The following is a 12,457-nucleotide window of genomic DNA, read 5'->3' on the forward strand; positions in this document are numbered from 1 at the left end:
CCATGTGGCAGGTGGATGAAGAAATTGAAGCTGAAGCTCTTGCATCTCTGTTCTTCACCAATCCGGAGGAAGAAATGGTCCAGTCTTGTCAGAGCAACTGGCTGATGGGTCTTGCTAAATGTATGTCTTCTGCTTCCAAGTGGTTACTTACTGATAATACTAAGACAGAGACTTACTCATCCTCTAATCTTGAAGAGGAGGTCCAGTTTTTTCAGGGTACCAGGTTGAAGATGTTTCCTATATGTATGCCACCAGTTTCCATCTGGCTATCGGGCGAAGATCCCAAGACTGAAGTGTTCTCATCTCTGCTTCCCACCGGTCTAAAGGAGGAGGTCCAATTTTCTTGTGATGATGGACTTAAGTTGGATCCAGTGAAGGTGTCTTCAGTGTCCAAAGAATCAGACTATGTTGTGGTCAAATCACAAGCTTCCAAGTCCCTGCTTCCTGTTGACCAGGTGAAAGAAGTCCTGTCCCTTGTGTCTTCTGAGTGGGAGGCTGATCTTACTGGACTCAAAGAGACTGAGCATCCTGAGATCTTTAATGTCTCAAATACCTCATTCTATGAGAGGAATGTTGTGATGGCTATGACTATGTGTCCTCCTATCCTTCTTCTACAGGTTGTTCTGGCGGGCTTGAAGAGGAGGGGCCGTAAAGGGGGGGGGTACTGTAACAACTCTGCTGGCATCACAGCATGGCCTCACATCTCTCACACAATCTTACCCACTGCTCCAGGCCATGATGTGCTTTCTCTTTAATGCCAGCTCCATGTTCTGTGTCTCTGCTCTGTACATGCTTCATGGCTATGTGTATAGGGGGTCGGCGCCTGAACTCTCTGGTTCTTATAGGAATCAGCTGCATCTGTCCAATCAGTTCCTGACCAATTACCAAGAGGCCTCCTGTATATAGTGCAGCTCCACCCTGTGCTCTGGGCCTGTGCAATGTGTTAGCTCAGTTAGTGTTTGGCTGCTGAGTTTGCCTGGCCTTGCTCTGAGTTACTCCCTCTGAGCTTTTCTCTGTGCTATTGCCTTGTTCTTGTAGTCCGCCCTCCAGGAGGCAGAATATCCTGGTCCCTGTGTCTTTGTCCCTGTGTCTTGTTCTATTGCCTTGTCTGTACTTTGTCTTTTCTCGGTCTCCTTGTCCGTGGCTTCCTTCCCTGCTTTCTTTCCTTGTGTTTTCTGTCTGCTTATACTCCGCACTCTTGCGGCTCTGCACTCAGACCTTGCTTCGCACTCTCTGGCTTTGCTCTGTGGCTCCGCTCTTTGCGGTTCTATCTGGCTCCGCTCTTTGCGGTACTATCTGGCTCCGCCTCCTGTGTTTCTGCATTTGGCTCTGTCTCTGCTCTTGGCTCCGCCTCCAGCGTCTCCGCTCTTGGCTCCGCCTCCAGCGTCTCCGCTCTTGGCTCCGCCTCCAGCATCTCCGCTCTTGGCTCCGCCTCCAGCATCTTCGCCCTTGGCTCCGCCTCTTGCGGCTCCGTCCTTGGCTCTGCCTTCTCCTTCTCTTCTCTTAGTTCCACCTTCTACTTGTTACTTGGTCCTCCTGTGTGAACAGGTCCCTACCTGTTCCTTCATTCTCCTTTCCTTCTGGCTTGTTTCCGTACCTGCATCTTCTGTGTGTACAGGTCCCTACCTGTTCCTTCATCACACTCACAATAGGACTGCACTCGGGTGTCATCAGAGTGCAGCCTGATTCATACACCACATCAACCCGTCCTGTGTATCCTGTGTTCCTGCCAGTCCTGCCGTTCCTGCCCTGCCTTCCAGTCCTGTGTTCTCTGCAGTGCCTCCCAATCCTGTGTTCCAGCCAGTCCTGCCGTTCCTGCCCTGCCTTCCAGTCCTGTGTTCCTGCTGTCCTAGCCAGTCCTGTTTCCTGCCGTGTCTCTGCCAGCCCTGAGTTCTCTGCCGTGTCTCTGCCAGCCCTGTCTCAGCCGTGCCAGTCTACTCGTCTGTGTTCCAGCCGTGCTCTTCTGCCAGTCCTGCCTAATGCCCGCACCAATCCAGGTGTTCCTGTCTCCCAAGTGGGATCAGCAGCCACAGCCAGACACCACCCTGGAGTAGCACCTGGCAGCTGCCTGCTGCACAAGCCTGTCCTCACCATCAGAGGCTCCAGTGAAAACCCAGGCAGCTGTCATAGTCACGCCCCTTCCAGGGTAGTCTGGTTTGTGGCACAGTGGGGCCACAAACCCCCCGAGCTCACGCCCACCAGTCAGGGCATGAGCGTGACAGTATGCAGGGATGCGTGCAATCGCCATAGAACGCCGGCGCATGCGCACGGCACACTGCAGCGACGATCACCCGACCGCCCCACAGTGTAACCAAGAGCGCATGCGCCAGGCGTCCCAGACGTCATAGAGTGCCGGCGCGCACGCGCAGGGCACACCACAGGGATAATCAGCCGACCGCCCCCTAGCGCCGCCAAGCGCGCACGCGCCAGGCGCCCCAGAGCAAGCGCCGACGTCAGAGACACCAGTCCCAGCAACGAATCACATGACCAGACCAGAAACCACAGCGAATACACGCAATGATAACCAGCCCGCCCATACGTCGCACCGAGCCAGTGCTCCAGGGAAGACGCAAGCATAGCCATCTCCATGGCAACCACCCCTCTCGAAAAGCAGCGATATGACAGGCAGGGAGCCCAGGGAGAAAAATAAAATACAAACCATATAGGCAAAAAGCTATAAATAACGAGTAAAGCACCTCCATCAGCTCTCTGGCTGCCAAATCACGACCTTCCGTAAAAAGAGAGAGAGAAAAAGGAAAAAAAGAGAAAAAAATTATAATAAAAACAAATACAAATGAAGCAAAATACACAAAACAGCACTAGATTAAAACATACATGGAATAGAGCACGCACACTGTGTCAAGAGGGAGAATCCTAGATACCTAAACACTCATATCAGACTAACCGCAGCACATCAAACTCTTGAGATAATTATGTCGTACAAATCTGCAGATTATAGTCTAAATTAAGCCCTTTGGGCTGCAGTGTTTCCAAAGTTGAAATCCACCTTAATTCTTTTTGTTTCAATTTAAGATTCCTATCACCCCCTCTCCTCAGTGCCGGGACCCCATCGATTACTCTAAAACGCAACTGGTTAACAGAGTGTCTACACTCACTAAAATGCTTAGGGATTGGTAGGTCAGTTAAATTCGTACGTATCGTGCTCTTGTGTTTGCTTATTCGTTGTCTCACTTCCATTGTCGTTTCCCCGACATACATTAGTCCACATGGACAGACTATTAGGTACACAACAAATTTTGACGAGCACGTATAACGTTCCTAAATTAAAAATTTCCTACCGATATGTGGGTGACAAAAACTGTCGCCCTTAAGCATATTCCCGCAACAAGCACAATTGAGACAGGGGAAGTTGCCCATCCGAGGGGGGCACAAAGTCCTCTGGACGGCAACTCTCCCGGCCCCAATATCTGATTTGACCAATAGATCTTTAAGATTACGTCCTCGTCTGTAAGAGAGAATAGGGCGTGAGCAAAAATCTTGAATCTGAGGCAAACCCTTATGCAAAATCCCCCAATATTTATTAAGGATATTAGCAATACCATTACTCGCCGGGCAGTAGGTGAACACAAATGGTACACGTTTTTGTTTGTCTCTCTTGTGGCGTTGTACATCGTCCTCAGTCAATCTAGCGCCTTATCTCTATGACCCATAACCTTCACCTGTGGGTACCCCCTCCGTACGAATTTGTCACACATTTCGTCCAGTCTTTTATCACAAACCTCTGTATCAGTAACTATCCTTCGTACCCGGATAAGCTGACTCCAGGGTAACGAGTCCATCATGCGTCTGGGATGGTAGCTATCATAGCATAAAAGGCTGTTCCTGTCAGTTGCCTTTGTAAACAAATCAGTGCAAAGTTTATCATTCTGTTTATAGACCGTGGTGTCTAAAAACTGTACCCTATCGACTGAACAGGTCATAGTGAACTTCAATTCCGGATGTATATTATTAAGTTCTGTCAAAAAATCAAGGAGGTCCTCATGGGTACCCTCCCAAACACAAAAAATATCATCGATGTAGCGCCACCAGGCCCGGACGTGTCGCCAGAAGATGGATCTGTACATGTGTTGGTCCTCGAGTACCGCCATATAGAGATGTTGGCATACGTGGGGGCCACATTAGACACCATGGTGGTACCCCTTAACTGCTGGTAGTAATCATCCCCAAAGAGGAAAAAATTCCTCCTGAGGATGAACTCCAGCAGTGTGAGGACCAACCGTGCACAATCCGGCGACACATCCGAGCCCGACAGCGCCACACCGACGGCATCCAGACCCCTCTCATGTTCGATGGAGGTGTACAATGACACAATATCAAATGATACCAAAAAGGTTGAAGCACACACAGAGACAGTATTAAGTTTCTCTAGAAAATCATTTGTATCACGAATGTAGGAACCGGCAGAAGTGGAAAAAACCCGTAGAATCTTATCCAAAAAAATAGAAACTTTGTTACACATGGAACCCCGGCCCGATACAATAGGGCGTCCGGGGGGATTTGACAAATCCTTGTGTATCTTTGGCAATGTATACAGGACAGGAGTAATTGGTGCATTAACAAATAAAAATTCAGACAGCTTCTGATCGATGAGTCCATTATTTAAGGAGTCATCGATCAGAAGCTGTAATTCCCTCTGTAAACCAACAGTCGGATCACATTTAAGTTTCTTATACACCGCAGTATCTGATAATTGTGTCATAATCTCTGCCCTATATTTCACAGTATCCATTATTACCACTGCACCGCCTTTATCGGCAGGTTTCACCGTAAGTGCAGTGTTATTTGAAAGGCGATCTAACGCTTGTCTTTCAGCCCTGGACAGGTTATTAAATCCATCATTACAAAACCGCTCCCTCAATTTCTTGATGTCCCTCTCCACCAAAGTAATGTATGACTCGACAAACTGGTTTTTAACGTGGGGTTGAAAAGAGCTTTTGTTGAATAAACCAGCTCCTTTAAGTGTAAAACCTCCCACCACCACATCCGTTGGTTCATCGACATTCAACTGTACCTCTGAAAAATAAGAGGTTAATCGCAGCCTTCTATAGAAGGCAAACAAGTCACACTCAATCTGGAACCAGTCAGGAGAGTTTTTCGGACAAAACGACAAGCCTTTAGACAACATATCATACTCGATATTAGTCAACTGGGTAGATGATATATTTACCACCAGTTCATTGCGGTTTAATTCATTTTCCGTCGTTCGTCCATGTTCCGTGTTCTCATGGGGGATTTGTGGAATTTCCTCCGTTCTCTGCTCGAACCGCCATCTTTTATGTTTCCTCCCGCCTCTCCGGTTCCTCCTTTTGCTGTCGTTGCGGCCACCTGTCTGACCCCTAAAAAACTCAAGGAGGAAGAAGAAGCCCCCAAATTAGAGTCATCAGTTGAGTCAGAGTCTGCTGTTGTAAAGCCAAATCTTTGTGGGTCCCTTTCCTGCGGTCTCTTTCTCCTCTTTTGCTGAAGAGGTCTAGACCTCCTGTTATTAAACGATAATTGTGTCCCCGGATGCCAGGAAAAGATCCGTCCTGACTTATAGTCCTCCATATCCTGGAACCATTTAGATCTTTTTGTTTTCTCGATATCACTCCGGAATTTTACAAGATTCTCCTCCAATTTATTCCTGTATGATGCCAGCTCAGGCACAGGCATTAGAACAGTCAATTGTTGCTCCAGTTCCAACACAGACAATTTAATAAGCTCCATCTCCTTACGGAGAAATTCTATATTCAGGAGCATCAGATCAAACGAATATTTGTTAGTGATGGACTCAAATTTGTTACAAAATTGAGCATTATCAACCATCAGAGTGGGACGTAAATGTGGACGTAAGCCGCGAGGAATTCTACGGGCTTTATAATACTCAGTGAGTGTAGTCACATGTAGCTCAAAGGAGATCAACCTCCTTGATTCACTCTCATGCTTTTTACATACCATGTCTGCAGTTGGTTTGCTTAAAAAAGTATTGTCATTAGAAGTACCAGATAGGATCCGTATTGCGTCCTCCTCCGTGTATGAGAAAATTGGGGCAGTATCCAGTTCACCCACCTCTGGAATAGATATTGGCTCCATAGCCATAGTCCGGTGCACGTTGGTTAGGATCCACAATAGAACTGTGCAAAGAAGTCAACCATCAGCACTCAGACAGGAGATGCACGCTCCAAAGTCCAAGGATCCAATCGGACAAAAACGTATATAGAAAAGGAAGAGCAGCATCCATACCAGGTGATGATTATCCAAAAATAGTCTTTATTCTGCCATGGTAAAATACAACGTTTCGGCCTGGTTGGCCTTTGTTAAGTATACTCAGTATCAAAAATGGCCATCTTAAATAGTGTGGAGCTCACATGAGCACCAATCACCATCTAGGGGCGGCCTTTATTAAATATACATCTAATATGCTTAAATATCTATTGCCATATACATATATAGTCAATAACAACTAGACATCATCATTACTACCCATATCATATGAAACTATGTACACAAAAGGGCATAAAACTCAAAATTACATACATAAACAAACATCACAAAGGTGCACAGTCCAATGGTTGTACTTGTTGTCTGGTTACTATGGCGGCATCTCCACCAATCACGTAATATCCACGGGCCAGTCCCCTTTATCCTCCAATCACCGTAGGCTAGGAAAAAGAGCGCACAAAATGAATCTACCCAATCACATCAAAAAGAAAAGAAGAAACAAACCGAACTCAAGCCCAAATCAATTGATAAATATTTATTTAAGGGGTAGAGTACACCATGTGGTAGGGGGGAAGAAACCAAATAAAAAGCACTAAAACCAGGAGACGAAAAATATTTAGACAAAGAATGTATAAAAATGGCTACACAAAATAAGAAAGACCAAAAAAAATGTGGGTAAGTAATGGGATATTGCTACATGTATATAAATAAATAAATAAATATATATATATATATACATGTACATACACGCGGTACAAAAATTATTATATATGTAAAAAATGGCCTAATGAGTAAAAGTGCATGTGCAAAGATAGTATATACTATTGAAAAATACTAGAAGACCACTTATAAAATAAAGTGCATATAGTACTAATTGTTAGAACATGGGCGTGTATGTATAAGTGCAATACAAAAAAGTGCAGGTGAGCAGCCACTAAGAGAAAAGAAATAACCAGATCTAGGTAGATGCGCTGAAGTATTGGTAAGTATACAAATCAATTCAGGAAATATTCAAAAATCCAGGAGACGATCCCTCATTTATTCAGGTAGTTGCGGCTCTGGTTATTGCGTTATTACCACACTGTTTGAATATTTCCTGAATTGATTTGTATACTTACCAATACTTCAGCGCATCTACCTAGATCTGGTTATTTCTTTTCTCTTAGTGGCTGCTCACCTGCACTTTTTTGTATTGCACTTATACATACACGCCCATGTTCTAACAATTAGTACTATATGCACTTTATTTTATAAGTGGTCTTCTAGTATTTTTCAATAGTATATACTATCTTTGCACATGCACTTTTACTCATTAGGCCATTTTTTACATATATAATAATTTTTGTACCGCGTGTATGTACATGTATATATATATATATATTTATTTATTTATTTATATACATGTAACAATATCCCATTACTTACCCACATTTTTTTTGGTCTTTCTTATTTTGTGTAGCCATTTTTATACATTCTTTGTCTAAATATTTTTCGTCTCCTGGTTTTAGTGCTTTTCATTTGGTTTCTTCCCCCCTACCACATGGTGTACTCTACCCCTTAAATAAATATTTATCAATTGATTTGGGCTTGAGTTCGGTTTGTTTCTTCTTTTCTTTTTGTATATATATCTCCGAATTGTCCACAATTCTTGTCCATATGGGATACAGATCAGGCACAATTACATAGTGCATACAGTTGGATATTCTGTTTCATTTTTTTAATCTATTTATTATGTATACCCTGCCTTGAGATCTACATCCAATCACATCAAAGTATGCAGGGCTTAATTTAGACTATAATCTGCAGATTTGTACGACATAATTAGGCTACGTTCACATTAGCGTTACGCTAATGTGCGTCGCTGTTGCGTCGGCGACGCAGCGGCGACGCAGCGGCGACGCGCCCCTATGTTTAACATAGGGGACGCGTGCGTTGTTTTGGTGGCGTTTTTCGCCACGTGCGTCGTTTCCGACGCTAGCGTCGGACGCAAGAAAACGCTACATGTAGCATTTTCTGTGCGTCCGATTTTCATCAAAAACGACGCACGCGTCGCAAAACGCGCGTTTGCGCGCGTTTTTCCGTGCGTCGCCGCTGCGTCGCCGACGCAACGGCGACGCGACGCTAATGTGAACGTAGACTTAGTCTGATATGAGTGTTTAGGTATCTAGGATTCTCCCTCTTGACACAGTGTGCATGCTCTATTCCGTGTATGTTTTAATCTAGTGCTGTTTTGTGTATTTTGCTTCATTTGTATTTGTTTTTATTATAATTTTTTTCTCTTTTTTTCCTTTTTCTCTCTCTCTTTTTACGGAAGGTCGTGATTTGGCAGCCAGAGAGCTGATGGAGGTGCTTTACTCGTTATTTATAGCTTTTTGCCTATATGGTTTGTATTTTATTTTTCTCCCTGGGCTCCCTGCCTGTCATATCGCTGCTTTTTGAGAGTGGTGGTTGCTATGGAGATGGCTAGGCTTGCGTCTTCCCTGGAGCACTGGCTCGGTGCAACGTATGGGCGGGCTGGTAATCATTGCGTGTATTCGCTGTGGTTTCTGGTTTGGTCATGTGATTCGTTGCTGGGTCTGGTGTCTCCGACATCGGCGCTTGCTCTGGGGCGCCTGGCGCTTGCGCGCTTGGCGGCGCTAGGGGGCGGTCGGCTGATCATCCCTGTGGTGTGCCCTACGCGTGCGCGCCGGCGCTCTATGACGTCTGGGGCGGTCGGGTGATCGTCGCTGCAGTGTGCCGTGCGCATGCGCCGGCGTTCTATGGCGATTGCACGCATCCCTGCATACTTTGATGTGATTGGGTAGATTCATTTTGTGCACTCTTTTTCCTAGCCTACGGTGATTGGAGGATAAAGGGGACTGGCCCGTGGATATTACGTTATTGGTGGAGATGCCGCCATAGTAACCAGACAACAAGTACAACCATTGGACTGTGCACCTTTGTGATGTTTGTTTATGTATGTAATTTTGAGTTTTATGCCCTTTTGTGTACATAGTTTCATATGATATGGGTAGTAATGATGATGTCTAGTTGTTATTGACTATATATGTATATGACAATAGATATTTAAGCATATTAGATGTATATTTAATAAAGGCCGCCCCTAGATGGTGATTGGTGCTCATGTGAGCTCCACACTATTTAAGATGGCCATTTTTGATACTGAGTATACTTGACAAAGGCCAACCAGACCGAAACGTTGTATTTTACCATGGCAGAATAAAGACTATTTTTGGATAATCATCACCTGGTATGGATGCTGCTCTTCCTTTTCTATATACGTTTTTGTCTGATTGGATCCTTGGACTTTGGAGCATGCATCCCCTGTCTGAGTGCTGATGGTTGACTTCTTTGCACAGTGCTTCACCATTCTAATCACAGCGACATCTGTGACTGACATATGCCCTCATGGCCTCACTACGCCTCCGTGCGCATTCTGGAAAGCACAAACAGCGCCCCCTAGCTGTAACAGGGGTCACTACCTCACAGAGGGTTAGGGAGAACTTACTATTTGCTAAACCGGAGAAGTGTTCGTGTTTTGCTGAAGAATTGTCCTTTCTTGGGGTGATTTTGTCTGCTGAGGGGTTTCACATGGACCCTAGGAAGGTACAGGCTATTGTGGATTGGGTGCAACCCAGAGATCTCAAGGGTCTTCAGCGTTTTCTGGGTATCGCTAATTATTATAGAAAATACATTAAGGGATTTTCTCAGGTGGTCAAACCCCTCGCGGATTTAACTCTTAAGGGAGCTAATTATTATTATTATTTATTTATATAGCACCATTGATTCCATGGTGCTGTATGTTACGACTGCAACTGCAGGTGCGGCCTAGCCGATGCCTCTATGTCGCCAGACCATGACGACGGGGTGAGCGTCCCAAGTGGGAACGGAATGTAGACACACTGGACTACATAGAGTATCCTGGACCTACTCAGACTAGGGAAGGGCAGCGAGCAGGGTTGGTAGCAGCTGAGCATGTGGTCAAGATGGTGATATGCAGAACTAGATTACACTGCACAACTTCAGGTATGAAGAAACAAAGTTTTTAAATGAAAACACAGTATATAAACAAAACTTATTGATGCCAGGATCCCGATTCCGTACATCAAGGAAGGGTACACATCTCAGAATAACAGACGAAGGCAGGAGGACATCACGGGTTAATCCAGTCCAGGGTTATCTGGCACGGGCATATTAGGATGGCCTCTCTCTCAGTCCTCAGGTGCAGCACAGGCTCAGCAGGAGAACATCAGAAACCGAACTCGGACAGACGTAATCACAGGGTGGACCCCAGGGAACCGATGGAACACACTCGGTCACAAGCTGGACATCAAGACATAGGTTGGACATCAGGACACAGGCTGGACTTCAGGATATCGGACTCAGATTGGACATCAGGTCATTGGACACAGGCTGGACCTCAGAACATAGGCTGGACATCAGGACACAGGCAGGATGTTAGGACACAGGCTGAACATCAGAACATCAGACACGGGCAGGACATCAGGACACAGGCAGGACATCGGAATATCAGGACACAGGATAGACATCTGGGACACTGGCGTGGCAGCCCAGGTCATTGTCTACATCAGGACATCAGGGACACCGGGTAGACATCTGGGACACTGGCATGGCAGCCCAGGTCATCGGCTACATCAGGACAACAGGGACACCAGATAGACATCTGGGACACCGGCGTGGCAGCCCAGGTAATCAGTTACATCAGGACATCAGGGACACTGGATAGACATCTGGGACACTGGCGTGGCAGCCCAGGTCTTCGGCTGGGACACAGATGGCACAGGACCAGGCAGCGGTGGTCATCAGGTTCCTAGCTACGGCCGTCAGGTTCCAGACATCGGACCTAGGAAGGAACTCAAGAGGGATGGTGCAAGTTTCAGTCCCGTAGAAGCGCCATATCGGGCGGGAAACAGCCGTCGCTGGTACCTTCACACTCTTTTCTCAGCACACCCACGAGCCATGAAGGTTTTTAAAGTGCTTGACTAAAGGATTACCCATTTTAAGGATCGGTGAGTGCTATTGCCTTCTTTTTTTCTATGGACATGGTATGATCTACAGTATGCCTTTGCTAAAGATTTACTGTGAAGGAAAACAGTAAACATTTTTGAACAGAGTCTAGGAGACTATGGTTGGTGCTGCCCATATAGTTTAGCATCAATAGATTAAGAAACTGCCAGACTATTAAAAAGTGTTATTAAGAAGATGGTTGGCTATATTGGTCACTGATAGTTTTCATTAAATGTATATTTGTACATTTTGAGTTGTTTGGTTATTATTCCCACTTAAAAGAAACTTAACAACTGGGATGGAAATATGTTAGCTTTTTATTTATTTGCATACTAATTATGCACACATAGTTGTCCCATAATTCTGCACACATAGATATTCTCCTAAGAAAGACAAAACCTCACTTTTACTTTCAAGGGCTAGTTTCACATTTGCGTTAGAACCCGCAGCGTTTAATTCGCATCCGCAAGTGCAGGAAAAAAGCATATATAACACGTACAAACGCAGCGTTTTTTAGACGCTTGCGGGAACACATGTGCAGCGCCCCAGAGTCCTGGTTCATTGCAGTAATGTTATTCTTCCACCAGGGGGAGTGATGTTACGTCTGAGGGCAATGAAGGAGATCTTCTGCCCAGGTATCGCAACCACACAACACATTTCACACTCCAGCCACCAGGGGGAGCAAAGGGTCTATTTACTAGGCCACTCCTCACAGTTAGGTAAAACTGGTAGTTGGAGGGAAAGTTAGAGAGTTCCTGGCTGGGAACTGACATGGAAAGGTCTCCAGGTCGAGCTGGCTGGAGTGATCTCCAGTTAGATCCAGACTGCGGTCTGAGGAGGACGAGGGTCCATGGAGCTGCACCTGCCCCACGTGCGGCCGCATCCTAAGAAAGAGATATAGAAGAGAAGTGTATTGCAGTGAGTGAGAAACGAAGGCATAGCAACAAGTGGATACCAGAGAGGAGGGTGGCCGAAAGAAGCTGCATCCTTCGCCAGGCGCCCCAGAGCAAGCGCCGACGTCAGAGACACCAGTCCCAGCAACGAATCACATGACCAGACCAGAAACCACAGCGAATACACGCAATGATAACCAGCCCGCCCATACGTCGCACCGAGCCAGTGCTCCAGGGAAGACGCAAGCATAGCCATCTCCATGGCAACCACCCCTCTCGAAAAGCAGCGATATGACAGGCAGGGAGCCCAGGGAGAA

The sequence above is a fragment of the Ranitomeya imitator genome, chromosome 3 (assembly GCF_032444005.1).
Source record: "Ranitomeya imitator isolate aRanImi1 chromosome 3, aRanImi1.pri, whole genome shotgun sequence".
Classification (NCBI taxonomy): Eukaryota; Metazoa; Chordata; class Amphibia; order Anura; family Dendrobatidae; genus Ranitomeya; species Ranitomeya imitator.